This window comes from Sparus aurata, chromosome 16 (assembly GCF_900880675.1).
Source record: "Sparus aurata chromosome 16, fSpaAur1.1, whole genome shotgun sequence".
Taxonomy (NCBI): Eukaryota; Metazoa; Chordata; class Actinopteri; order Spariformes; family Sparidae; genus Sparus; species Sparus aurata.
Genome location: NC_044202.1, coordinates 5,556,359 through 5,562,537, shown reverse-complemented (window position 1 = coordinate 5,562,537; position 6,179 = coordinate 5,556,359). Strand labels below are relative to the sequence as shown.

General features: G+C 41.3%; 2 long non-coding RNA genes across 3 annotated transcripts; both read left to right on the top strand.

Moving 5' to 3' along the window:
• Nucleotides 1-681: 681 nt before the first annotated feature.
• LOC115566109 (uncharacterized) lies at nucleotides 682-4,244 on the top strand. 2 transcript variants are annotated; one of them, XR_003980942.1, is made up of 3 exons: nucleotides 682-846; nucleotides 1,643-1,942; nucleotides 4,137-4,244. It is a non-coding gene; the product is annotated as an uncharacterized LOC115566109 (long non-coding RNA). The 2 variants fall into 2 exon arrangements; XR_003980941.1 differs by lacking the exon at nucleotides 682-846 and adding an exon at nucleotides 1,275-1,535.
• LOC115566110 (uncharacterized) lies at nucleotides 2,951-4,130 on the top strand. Its single transcript, XR_003980943.1, has 3 exons — nucleotides 2,951-3,039; nucleotides 3,130-3,728; nucleotides 3,836-4,130. It is a non-coding gene; the product is annotated as an uncharacterized LOC115566110 (long non-coding RNA).
• Nucleotides 4,245-6,179: the final 1,935 nt, after the last annotated feature.

Below are 6,179 nucleotides of genomic sequence, written 5' to 3'. Positions count from 1 at the left end.
CTTTTATGAAATAAAAATTAGGGCTGCACAGTTGATCAAAATCATACAAGTCACAACATCTGAAGTGCAGAAGCTGCAATGACTTGATAAAAGTCAAATGTGTGACACAACAACATTAGAATGAAGTGCTGTAGTGATGTAGAGATGTCACAGTGTATATGTTAAAATAATCTCAACATGATCGCAGCCCTGATACAAATCTTTGATTTACCTTTGTGACCCTTTCAATATAAAATAAATAATCTTTGGTATTGTTCTTGCATCACAGAACACAGTTGAAACTCAGCTTGATGGTTATAATGTCAGTGCTGTACTTAAAAACTAACTCAAAAGAAATAATTTCATCTCTTAACCTGAATCAACTCTGTGTCTGGAAGGAACAAGATCTATGAAAAATGTTTCACTACGCTCTCTTTCATGTTGTTTGAGTGCCAACTAGGACTCGGTGATAATTCTTTAGAATAATACTGCAATATTTTTAGGCAAAATTACAATAAATGTTATGTTGATATTTTTGAATCTCCTCATGAGCACAAAAAAAGCAACAAATAAACATTGATATTACAGGGATGACTATCTTCACCTCTCAAAATATTAATACAATGAGATTTCTGATAAATAACCAGTATCACAGTTATCTTACATACTGTAGGGGGACCTCGAGGACCACAAATCATCCAGGATACGTACACCCAGGACTGAACGTCACACACATGACACTCCCACCTGCAGCTTCTTAGACCTCTAACTACTCTGACAGTTGTGTTGGACCTGTTGCAGTCTTTAAACTGAAGAACATGGACATTATCAAACATTGTCTCCTAATACTTCTGCTCTGGATTACAGGTGAGATCTACCCACAACATTACAGCCTTTAACCTTTGTTAGCAAAAAGATGGAAATCACTCGTGATAACATTTGCTGTGATACACACAGGTCTAACTGCTGCTGATGATGTGACCCAGGATGACATACTGTGGAGATACAAGGGGGAAAATGCAACAATAACTTGCAACCACACAAAGGATGTAGACTATATGTACATGTATTGGTACAGACAGCTGCCAGGAGAAACAATGAAACAAATAGTGTTCACTATGGCAAACTCCAATCCTGACTTTCAGCCCAACTTCAGAGAGGAGAAATTCTCAGCCACCAAAACTAAAGCTGAGAGTGGAACATTCACAGTGAAGAATGTGGAGCCAGGAGATAAAGGCTTGTATTTCTGTGCTGTGAGTCAACACAGTGATACAGACACATGAGAGCGCTGAACAAAAACCTCAGTGCACTGCTGGCATATCTATCAGTGAGTGTGTGTAGCAGCTCTACTGTAGGGGGACCTCGAGGACAATCAGACAACATGACATCACACAGCAACACTCACACCTGGAACTCTTCACGTCTCTGTTGTAACGTCACACCTCCCATCACACACACTGACAGTGACTCTGCTCTCTGAGCTCATTTAGCTCAGGACACAATAATGATGACAGCTGGTCTGATCACACTCTCTGCAGCTCTGCTCTGCATTATAGGTACTGAACATTGTGGTGCTGATGATTTGATTTAGTCCATTCAGTTTTCCTGATGAAGAGGAGTCACTGGTGGTTCTGTAACACAACAAGATCTTTTTCTTTCACAGGTCTAATCGATGGGAGTGATGTCACTCAGACTCCTCTGCTGTGGATGATCGAGGGTCAGTCTGCCACGATGAACTGCAGTCACAATAAGACTATCCAGTATGACCAGATGTACTGGTACAGACAGCTGCCTGGACAAAGGATGAAGCAAATAGTTCTCACAACTCAAAGTCCCCCACACAAATATGAAAGTGGCTTCAGCGCTGATAAATTTCCAGCAACAAAGAAGGATGCTTTCACTGGATCTCTGACAGTGGAGAGGCTGCTGTTCAATGACAGTGGAGTGTATTTCTGTGCTGTGAGTAAACACAGTGATACAGGTGACTGAGACAGCTGTACAAATACCAACTGTTGGTGTCACAGTGAATTAAAAACATCAGTGTCTTTAATCACCTGTAGGGGGAGCTCGAGTGGCAGCATCGAGCACCATATTATGGTGGGATAAATACATTTTCACACCATCTGAACTCCATACTGATGCACATTTTTCATTTTTTCCTTCCAGTTAAATTCTATGCACTTAATTATAAATGTCTCTCTTTATTTTTGAAATAAAAATCAGGGCTGCACAGTTGATCAAAATGATCCAAGTCGCAACATCCAAAGTGCAGAAGCTCAATGTTTTGATAAAACTCAAATGTGTGACACAACAGCATTAGAATGAAGTGCTGTAGTGATGTAGAGATGTCACAGTGTAAATGTTAAAATAATCTCAATATGATTAGAGCTCTGAAAGAACTTTTTGATTAACCTTCCTGGCTCTTTAATTATAAAATAAATCATCTTTCGTATTGTTCTTGCATCTCAGAACACAGTTAAAACCCTGCTTGATGGTTATTTTGCCAGTGCTGTAGTTAAAAACTGAAAAGAGATCATTTTATCTTTTAATCTTAATCAACTCTGTGTCTGGAAGCAACAGGATCCATGAAAAATGTTTCACTACACTCTCTTTCATGTTGTTTGAGTGCCAACTAGAACTGATTGATGATGCCATTAAATAATACTGCAATATTTTTAGGCTTAATTGCAGTCAGTGATTTGTTGATGTTTTGAAATCTCCTAAAAAGCACAAAAAAAATCAAATGTCACAACATTTCTGACCAAATATTGTTATTGCAGGGATGATTATCTTCACTTTCCCAAAGTCTTAACACAATGAGATTTTTGATAAATAACCAGAATCACAATGATCTTAAACACTGTAGGGGGACCTCGAGGACCACAAATCATCCAGGATACGTACACCCAGGACTGAACGTCACACACATGACACTCCCACCTGCAGCTTCTTAGACCTCTAACTACTCTGACAGTTGTGTTGGACCTGTTGCAGTCTTTAAAGTGAAGAACATGGACATTATCAAACATTGTCTCCTAATACTTCTGCTCTGGATTACAGGTGAGATCTACCCACAACATAACAGCCTTTAACCTTTGTTAGCAAAAAGATGAAAATCACTCGTAATAACGTTTGCTGTGATACACACAGGTCTAACTGCTGCTGATGATGTGACCCAGGATGACATACTGTGGAGATACAAGGGGGAAAATGCAACAATAAACTGCAGCCACACAAAGGGTGGTACCTATATATACATGTATTGGTACAGACAGCTGCCAGGAGAAACAATGAAACAAATAGTGAGCACTATGGCAAACTCCAATCCTGACTTTCAACCCAACTTCAGCAAGGAGAAATTCTCAGTCACCAAAACTAAAGCTGAGAGTGGAACATTCACAGTGAAGAATGTGGAGCCAGGAGATAAAGGCTTGTATTTCTGTGCTGTGAGTCAACACAGTGATACAGACACATGAGAGCGCTGAACAAAAACCTCAGTGCACTGCTGGCATATCTATCAGTGAGTGTGTGTAGCAGCTCTACTGTAGGGGGACCTCGAGGACAATCAGACAACATGACATCACACAGCAACACTCACACCTGGAACTCTTCACGTCTCTGTTGTAACGTCACACCTCCCATCACACACACTGACAGTGACTCTGCTCTCTGAGCTCATTTAGCTCAGGACACAATAATGATGACAGCTGGTCTGATCACACTCTCTGCAGCTCTGCTCTGCATTATAGGTACTGTACATTGTGGCGCTGATGATTTGATTTAGTCCATTCAGTTTTCATGATGAAGAGGAGTCACTGGTGGTTCTGTAACACGACAAGATCTTTTTCTTTCACAGGTCTAATCGATGGGAGTGATGTCACTCAGACTCCTCTGCTGTGGATGATGGAGGGTCAGTCTGCCACGATGAACTGCAGTCACACTAAGGGCACGTCATATTACGAGATGTACTGGTACAGACAGCTGCCTGGACAGAGGATGAAGGAGATAGTTTTCACAACTCAAAGTCCCCCACATCAATATGAAAGTGGCTTCAGCGCTGACAAATTTCCAGCAACGAAGAAAGATGCTCTGACTGGATCTTTGACAGTGGAGAGGCTGCTGCTCAGTGACAGTGGAGTGTATTTCTGTGCTGTGAGTAAACACAGTGATACAGGTGACTGAGACAGCTGTACAAATACTCAGCTGTTGGTGTCACAGTGAAAAGCAGACAGCTGTCCTTTTATTGAACTGTAGAGGGAACTACAGAGTCATCTTTCACCAAACATGAGAAAGATGTTGGTTGATATATTTCAGGCTCTAGTTGTTTTTACACTATATTTATTTATTTTTAAATTTTATTCTCATGAAAGTATTTAAAAGCACAGTGTCAGCTGGTGTCACTGAATCATTTCAAACCTGACAGGTTCTGTTGTCCAAGCTCTAATAAAGCCACATGTGGAAGTTGATCATAAACCCCAGGTCACTGTTTGCACCACTGTTTCTGAAACCAATGATCTCATGTGCTGCAGGAGGACCTGGAGGACCATGAATGTACCCAGTTACTGTGATCACATCCCACAAAACACACTGTCTGACACTCCCACCTGCAACTACAGCTCTGTGTGTGTCACTACACTGACTGTTATGTGTTCGACTCCGACTTTCTCAACATGGACTTCACCAAACATGGTCTCTGCAGCTTGTTACTGTTTCTGCTCTCCATAAAAGGTGAAGTACAGAATTACAAGCAGTCCTGAGCAGCATTGATTAGAACGTCTGTTAGAGTTCTGCTGCATGCAAATCGAAATGTTGACCTCAGGTATTGTTAACTGTTTTTCACACAGGTCTGACTGATGGAAGTGACGTCCACCAGACTGACATACTGTGGAAAGACAAGGGTGACAGCGCAACAATGAACTGCAGTCACACCAAGACTGTTGAGTATTTATGGATGTACTGGTTCAGACAGCTTCCAGGAGCAACAATGGAGCAAATAGTGTACACAACAATTGGCAGAGATAATCAGGAATTTGAACCCAACTTCAGTGAGGAGAAATTCTCAGCCCTCAAACTTGACCCTTTCAATGGAACATTCACAGTGAAGAATGTGGAGCCAGCAGATAAAGGCTTGTATTTCTGTGCTGTGAGTCAACACAGTGATACAGACACATGAGAGCGCTGAACAAAAACCTCAGTGCACTGCTGGCATATCTATCAGTGAGTGTGTGTAGCAGCTCTACTGTAGGGGGACCTGGAGGACAATCAGACAACATGACATCACACAGCAACACTCACACCTGGAACTCTTCACGTCTCTGTTGTAACGTCACACCTCCCATCACACACACTGACAGTGACTCTGCTCTCTGAGCTCATTTAGCTCAGGACACAATAATGATGACAGCTGGTCTGATCACACTCTCTGCAGCTCTGCTCTGCATTATAGGTACTGAACATTGTGATGCTGATGTTTTGATTTAGTCCATTCAGTTTTCCTGATGAAGAGGAGTCACTGGTGGTTCTGTAACACGACGAGATCTTTTTCTTTCACAGGTCTAATCGATGGGAGTGATGTCATTCAGACTCCTCTACTGTTGATGATGGAGGGTCAGTCTGCCACGATGGACTGCAATCACACTAAAGGCAACACATATCGTCAGATGTATTGGTACAGACAGCTGCCAGAGGAGGGGATGAAGCAAATAGTCCTCACAACTGCATACAGTGATTATGAATATGAAAGTGGGTTCAGCGCTGAGAAATTTCCAGCAACGAAGAAAGATGCTCTGACTGGATCTTTGACAGTGGAGAGGCTGCTGCTCAGTGACAGTGGAGTGTATTTCTGTGCTGTGAGAGTACACAGTGATACAGGTGACTGAGACAGCTGTACAAATACCAACTGTTGGTGTCACAGTGAATTAAAAACATCAGTGTCTTTAATCACCTGTAGGTGGAGCTCGAGTGGCAGCATATCGTTGGAAAGATTCATTTTTCACAGAATACATCAGTGAAAGCAAAAATTATGGTGAAAATAACGATAATTTCCTCTTATTTTGAATCATATCATAACACATTATATGTTAAAAATAATCTCAATATGATTGCAGCTCTAATACAAATCTTTGATTTACCTTTGCAACCCTTTAACTATAAAATAAGTCATCTTTCCTATAATTCTTGCATCGCAGAACACAGTTGAA